The sequence below is a fragment of the Parasteatoda tepidariorum genome, chromosome X1 (genome assembly GCF_043381705.1).
Source record: "Parasteatoda tepidariorum isolate YZ-2023 chromosome X1, CAS_Ptep_4.0, whole genome shotgun sequence".
In the NCBI taxonomy this organism is placed as follows: Eukaryota; Metazoa; Arthropoda; class Arachnida; order Araneae; family Theridiidae; genus Parasteatoda; species Parasteatoda tepidariorum.
In genome coordinates, this window is record NC_092214.1 from 62,756,166 (window position 1) to 62,764,172 (window position 8,007).

The window sequence follows — 8,007 nt, forward strand, 5'->3', positions numbered from 1 at the left end:
CACCCACACAGTACTTATTAAGTTTGCTAAAACAATAGGAATATATTCAATACTTTAAAAAAATTACCTAGAATTTGGCATAGTATAGCATGTCTGATTCCTGTTCTAAGAAATATTAACTAACCAACCCACACAGTACTTTTATCTCTAGGTTTAATGGCAGATTCTTGTGTTTTTTTATTGCAGTAATTGGTTTCATTTTAACTATTTTCTGTATTATTACACAATTATTTAAAGAAATGGCTAGTTAAAATCATAACAGGGTTAACCAAAAAGTTTAAAACCAAGAAGCTGGCAATTTTAACAAGAGAGCCTGTAATTTATACCAAGTTTATGGTGTGCTATAGCCATTTCTGCTTCATGAACTAAAAACTACAAACCTAACTGAAAAATATAATTACAAAAGATTTTACAATTAGGACTATGTAAGATAATAAGATTTATTTATAAAAAATAAGCTTGCATTGCAATCACGGTAAAATTTATCTTTTCAATTTTCTTAAGTCAATGTCTTTGTGTCGTTAACTACGTTTGGATTCTATGGATAGTCACTTACTCCAACGGAATTGATTCCTTGAGGATTTGTTTCGCAATGTGACAGGAGACTTGTATCTGGCTCCTTTAAATTCTATATTTAACACAACTTATTGCTAATACTATTAAATTATCAAAGAATGTAAAGTTTATTAGTTGAAAAAAATTGTGGAATAATAAAAATATTTAAATATAGTTTACAATTTGAGTTTCAATTTTAATCAAATTTACGTTTAAAATGAAAAAAGTATGCATAAACATTTAAAAGAGGCGTAGTAAATTGAATTTTTTAATACTTTTTGCACGGAAATAGGTAACTTATAAAGCTATTTAGCATAAAAGATTTTTAAAAAAATTCAACCAATTTTAAATAAGATCCGGAAAAATTCTACCAATTTTAAATAAGATACGGAATATACGGAATAGATTAAATAAGAAACGGATGGCACAATTGTTTCTTAAAGAATTCCTTTCAATTTGAAATGACGAACTGTTTTTCACAATTCATTAAACTCATGTAAAAATACTTGAAGAATGAGACCTTAGTTTAATTAATTACAACAACCGCATCCATCTTCAACTGACTGAGACACTCCCACCCACATAAGAAACTCTTCTTCAAAACATTTCAGAATAAGTCCTTTTTGGGAAAGTAAATATCATCACTGGAGAAAAATGCTTTAATTTCTAGAAATAACAAACCCGTTATTTTATACATGATTAGAAAAGAGATGATTTCGATGCTGCAAAAAGAAGAATGACTCGAGGCTAAAATAAATTTTTAATTAACATCGAATTAAGTTCGAGAAAAATGACTTATTTCGGTTTAATGTTCATTAACTTTAGTAAGTAAATAAGTTTTGTCTCGTTTTTATCTGTCGAAAATTGATAACTGTAAAAAGAAAAATAAATTGAACAAATTAATTTGTATTTTTATATGTATTTTTGATTGCTAAGAGATAGCTTAGTACAGCGTCTAATTAGTAAATATTTAAATTTGTATAAGAGAAGTATTTTAGTGTAAATAATCATTTTTCTACAATTAAAATAATTCCATTTAACATGCTCTTTTTTTAATATTATTCTATGAAACTTCGCATCTAATCTAATTCAATGCTTGATCTCGATTACTCTAGATAACTAATTTAAATTAATGTTATTCTGTAACTAATCAAACGATTCGCAGACAAACAACTAAAACGTATAGATGCTTCAGAAATTAGAGAAACTTTCTGGAAAACTCTTACATTTTTATTAAAATATAGATACATAATAAAATTTAACATTTGCAATGTTTGAAGACGTTAAAGTATGAAATAATACTTAAACTTCTCAAAACTAGTAAACGGCAAAACAAGTATTTTGCGAGTCATAAATCATCTAGGGCTAAATTTTAGAACGGAATTAAAGAAAAAAACGTACACAACAAAAATTTTTGAAATATAACTTTGTTTAAGAAATATTTTATTTCAGAATTTGATATTACTTTGTGAACATATTAATTTGAGCTCAATATTTAGAATCGAGATATTTTCCCGTATTTCGAATTTAAGTACGTTGTAACATTTGAATTGCTTTTAATTTATAATATTTAATCAAAAGTTTTTGAATGAAAGGTATAGCTTCTAAAATTTCTAAAAAAACTAATTTAAAATTCACAAGGCATCAAAGGAATTCACGAGAACTGTTTTCCACGTACCACGCACAGTTCAGCTAGTAATTGTTTTTTCTTACAAATCCTAATTTCAAATAACCTTTCGATTTATTAGAGACTGTTCGGGTAGCCTACTCCTCAATACAACACGTGTAATGCTCCTATAATGATTCGTTATATTTTGATAATGTGTCGATGTTTTAACCGACATCGTCTAACTTTTTTTTTCTACGTTTTTGCAAACATCTTATCATCTTTGTACCACTTTACTTACTTCGCGCGTTTTATACTGTACTCATACCTTTTATTTGATTTTATTCATACCATTTATCTGATCTTATTCACTTACTAGTACTGTTTTATCAGATATAATTGAGCAACACTTAAAATTTTGTTTGTACTTAGGCTTTCGAACTGTTTTACCGTTTTGTGTGGCTCAGCATGTCCTCATTTGGAACTTGCGCCATTAATCCCTACATTCAATCAATCAATCAATCAATCGATTTATTGGGGAACAGAATTTTTTACAAGCATTTATGTCTTATTGAATGCTCGAAGTTTTAATATTCTATTTTTTTTTATTCTCGTTAAAAAAAATTTGTGCACTACTTCAATAATTTAATAAAATAGAATAAAAAAATGGAATGCAAAAGTTATGATTGGACAAAAATACTTCGAAACTAATGAAAATAAGTACAGGAATTTTTAGAAAGCTTTTATTATTTTTTTTATTTCACCATATTTCACTCTTTTTATTTCCCCACAAAGAGACTAAAATTTAAGTTTACAGCTTTATTCATCTATAGAAGTATTCATCATCATGATGAATTCCCTTGTATTGAAAATGTTAGATATTCGCCCTAACTCGTTAAATAGCATATGAATAAAATATCATTCCATTTTCCCTGCCATGCGTTAATTTTCCCTTCTTTACTACGACATCCCCCAGAGGCACACTCTTCTGTGACTGCTATGCCATACCCGGATCCACGAACTGGACTTTAACATTCTTTTACTTTTCTCTTGCAACGGTCTTGTTTTGAATTTCCAACTTGCCAATAAAATGTACATAGAGTAAGTGAGCGAGTATTATTTCACTTACTTTTAAACACTGATTATCATTTACAGATTTCAGCATTTCATATTTATTGCTTGCTTTTATTTTTGCTGTTTTTTCCTCTTACCTTTCCACTTGTATTTTCCTTCCTCTTCCCCATTGTCGTAGTTGCCAAATTTACTGATGAGGGCTTTTTAGTCTGTTTTTCGATTATCACCCTGTTGTATTGATCCTGATGGAAAAAAACTATCTATGCGCTCATAGTGCGTGGAGACCCGTCTATCTTTAAAAAGGCATCTTGGTTGTTTAGGGACATGCTGATATCCTAACACACTACTTTGGTCCGTGCTTCAGATAAACAGGTGGCGCATATTGGCCTGTATGCATCAATCGGCTATTCACGAACGACATTTGTTGGCTAAGTCCAATCCCAGGGTTGGCCAATGACCGGACTGGCCATTGACTCGTTAATAGTGGAGGCTGCATCATGGGTGGTTCGCGGGATTATAGCTATTGGTTAGCATCTGTGTTCAAGTAACTGGTTGGTTTTGACGAAAATCTTTCCCAAATCATCCCCTAAGCTGGATTCAGTGGTAAGTGGTGCCGTTAGCACAGGAAGTTGTTTTATTTTCTATAGTTAAAAATAGCAAGGTTTTTTAGTTCTGCACATCAAAGCAAAAAGAGTGGAACAACCCTTCACCTAGTTTCAACCTTTTTAAGTGTTCGAATTACGATACAGCTAAAGCCAACTTCGCTTTTTGAGCTAAACAGTAAAAAAATCTATCGACAGTGTCTCTATTTCTTATACAAATTTTTCTTAAATCATCAATTGGTAACCCAAAGAATGTCAAACAGTCACTCTCAGACAATATATTTCTTAAAACTTCTTCTTAAAATCAAACTACATCACTCTTAAAAACACATGAATTTGGCATATTCATAACAGTCATACCTCATAATACATTGAATATATCCAAAAGTTTAATTTCTGATGAAGTTTTCCAGCTTCGCCTAATAGAATAAATCGTAGCAAACCTATCATTCCAAGGTGCTATCGATGCACATCATAAAACAATTAAAAAAGTTATCGGCGTTGAACAGCCGACCCAATTCCTACTAACGACTATCAATGTTCAATTCTGTAGCCTGGCAGATGAAATGAGTTGATAGACAGTAGAACTCTGCATTAGTAAGAAATACTGCGGTTTCTAAAATGTTGGAGTGATAAAAATTGAGGCAGTATTCTGTTGTTTTTTTTTAAGTGTCGTGGAGAAACATTCAAATAAATTTGTTTTAACGATTAAAATTGAATAAGATAAATATCGATTAGGAAAACAATATATGTTATTTAATTTGAGTACGAATTTGAGATTAAAGAAATGTAGATAAAGAAATCAATGTCATAAGAAATAATGATGGCTAACTGAAAAAAAAAATATATTTTGATAAATCATCTAACTTAAACGATGGCCAGCACAATTTCATCGAATGTTTCCAGAGTTTTCACAAGGAGTTTATTTGCCCACCACAATGAGCAATTTTATAGTCTTATCACACAAGTGATGCACGTCAATAATTAATTATTAGTAATTAGTAGCAAATAATTATTTAGATAAGTAATTGCAAATTAATTTTTTAAATATACTGACTGTGAATTCATGTAATTTTATTCATATATATATANATTAGATATATAATTTCTGATGGTCCCTGAAAGCCCGGTGGTAGAATGACATCGCTCCGCGCTCCTGTGTTGCCGGTCCATGGATCTATCCTGAGACCTGGCAAGGTTGACGCAGTTTTTCATACCTTCAATATGTTGGAAAAATTAGTACCAATCATGGTTAGGAATTAAACACTGGGGTTCCGCGTTAGGCTGGCCACCCATCCGGAGCATTAGCATCTGCACCTCGGTGTCCAAGATCAAGAAAACTGGGATGAACCCAGTAGGGCTTGGTCCTCTGTGGGCTGTCGCGCCACTAAGTTTAGTTTAGTTTAGATTGTCCCTGACTTGGAATTGCCTAATACTTTTTAAACACTATATTAAGTTAAAATACCAGGAGTGTTTATTTAGATATTTTTCTACCATTCTTTAAAGTTGATTTCTAGCTTTTGTAATCTTATTTATTTATTAAATAAATGCAAAGTAAATATTAAGTAAATTTAAAAAGTAAATTTTCCTTTAAAAAAAGATAGTGCTTTGCGCAAAATACTTATTTACTGTTAAATTAACTTATAAATCACGTCTCACGTCTAAATTCTTGCTATAATATAATAAGTTACTTCTCAACGAAATATAAATTGTTATACAAAAAAGGAAATAAAATGAGAATTATAACACATTTTCAAAACAAATTATGAAATAAAATAAGAAATATTAAACTTGCTTTCCAAAAACTAATGAAATAAAATACGAAGCATAATTTGTTATCGAAAACGAATGAATAAGAAATAAATTCCATAAGCAATGGAATTTATTTCCAACTTTATATGAGAACGAGTATTGCAACTAATATAATTGCAACATTGTTTGCGACTAACATATACATTATAATATGATAGAAATATCAATTTAGATAGAGATCGTGGTAAAGAATATCATTAATGTTTTGCTTTCCAACAAATGTTTCAGGAAAAAAACAATTCAAGATAATGTAACTTATCAATAATGATAAGAAATCTTGCTCTTAAAATGTAATATTGAGATTTCCAAAACAGTTCCGTTCAATTTTATTTCCTTGTCAATATAAGCATAAAAATAGCCAATTAACTCAGAAGTGAAAGTAGTTTCAACATTTATGTCGAACTATTTTTATCGTTAATGTCACAATGTCTTCTTTTGTTATTGATTCTTCTGATTTAATTGCTAATCTCGATTGCACAAAGTGACTCTTTAGTTTTCCTAATACTGAAAAAGTAATTAAAATTCTTTGACTTTTAGTTTATTAAACTTTTTATCATATTATTTTATTTTACCAATAAAGGATCAAATGAACTACCTGAGGAATTTTTGAATATAAAGTAAAGATTTATTTTATGAAAAAAGGTCAAAAAATTCATGATAGAATATATATATGTCTGTGTGTGTGCGCGTGTGCTTGTGTCACATTACTCTGCATTTAGTTATTATGGTGAAGAGGGTGAACATCCAAATCATACAAAAGGGTAATGCTTCTCCTTTATTTGTTAAGGCCGTTTCCACTCTGGAATCCAAGGAAACGAGGCGGCCGATCTCTTGGTAAAAAAGGGAGCCTCTGTCCTACAGAGATTTAACTTTAGACACCCTTTCTATAATATCAAAAGGACCTATCAACATCTTCAGGACCTCTTTTCACGAGGAACTCAAAAATCGCAATTCCAATAAACCATGGCTTAAACAGATTCTCAATGTCCCTCAGTGGGCGGCATAGGATGAAATCTGCTGCCATGTTTCGTCTGATAACTGGCCATGATTGCCTGAAAAAACATCCATGTCTCATCAACTTGGTCCATGATCCCTTTTGTACATTGTGTGACCTCCACGAGGTAATGGACTTGTCTCGTGCCCTGTCTAGGTGCCCTGCTCTCCCTCGGAAATCTATATGGGAACGCTACTGGACTGCTCGCTCTTATTTATAGACATATTGTCATCTTTTTGATATTCAATTGTCTTTTAATGTGTCATTGGAAATAAAATAAAAACTTGCGAGTATAATTCCATAATTATGATAGGATAGAGTACTTTGTAAGAAGTTTCTCACGGGATTTCGTATTTCTTAAAGGGAAAAACTTGCTATGATAATTATTACATTCTTTAATCGAAATTAAGACCCCCTCTGGGGATTTACCTTCTTTAGGTAAATACTGGGAGTCACTTACCGGGGTACCTTAGTGATCTGTCCTCCCTTCGTTTTCCTCTCCCTTAACTCTTACTTTCTCCTTTTTCTTCTCCCTTGTCGTGGTTGCCAAATTTACTGGTAAGAGCTTTTCGTCTGTGTTCGATTACCACCCTGTTGTTTCAGACCCTGATGAAGTGACCATCCAGGCCTTCGTCTTGCGTGGAGACCCATGTCCCTCGAAAGGAGGATCCAGGTAGTTGAAGGGCATCTTGGTAACCCTGCCCACTGCTTTGGCCCGTTCTTCAGGTAAATGGGTGCTGCATATTGGCCTGCATGCATCAACCGGCTAGTCAAGAATCTCATCCGTTGGATAGGGTTAAGCCCGTGGTCACTTACTGGGCACTTCGTTAAGGGTGAACCCAAATTTTAACTTCATCGTCTTACCTTTTTTGGTACTTCTATTTTATTTATAGAGGATTTGCTCAGGGCATGGCCATCATTCTAAAATTTTTTTTGTCTCGACACGCAATTTGTTTTTTTACTGTAAATAACTGTTTTATCCTATTTACACTTTTACCTGGTTTTATTCACGTTTTGCGCTTGTTTTTGTCGTGTTTTATCCCATTTATATTTTATCTGATTTATTCACTTTTAAATGTGCCTGTTACGTTATGTACAGTTTTAGTAAAAAAAAAAGAAAATAGTGGAATGCTTTTTACCCTTGATTTGTTTTGAAACCGATTGTTTGGCGCAGCATGTCCTTTTGTGGACCTTGCACCCTTAAACTATTCATTCAATTCAAAATTCGTAAATTAGTGCTAAAATGCCGGATATGAACTCTAATTGTGAGAACGTGTTTCGCTTTTATTAATAAATTTAAAAATAAAATTCAGACAACGAAGTTATATAAAAAGATTTGTTAAAGCTTTTTATGTTGTATATAT

General features: G+C 31.6%; 2 protein-coding genes across 3 annotated transcripts in view; both read right to left on the reverse strand.

Annotated features, from left to right (window-relative positions):
* LOC107452630 (uncharacterized) overlaps positions 1-8,007 on the reverse strand; it is a 479,485-nt gene that overhangs the window by 447,948 nt on the left and 23,530 nt on the right. The window lies entirely within an intron of this gene.
* The window catches only part of LOC107452601 (5-hydroxytryptamine receptor), a 134,500-nt gene that overhangs the window by 2,127 nt on the left and 124,366 nt on the right, over positions 1-8,007 (reverse strand). The gene's annotated exons all lie outside the window — the stretch shown is intronic.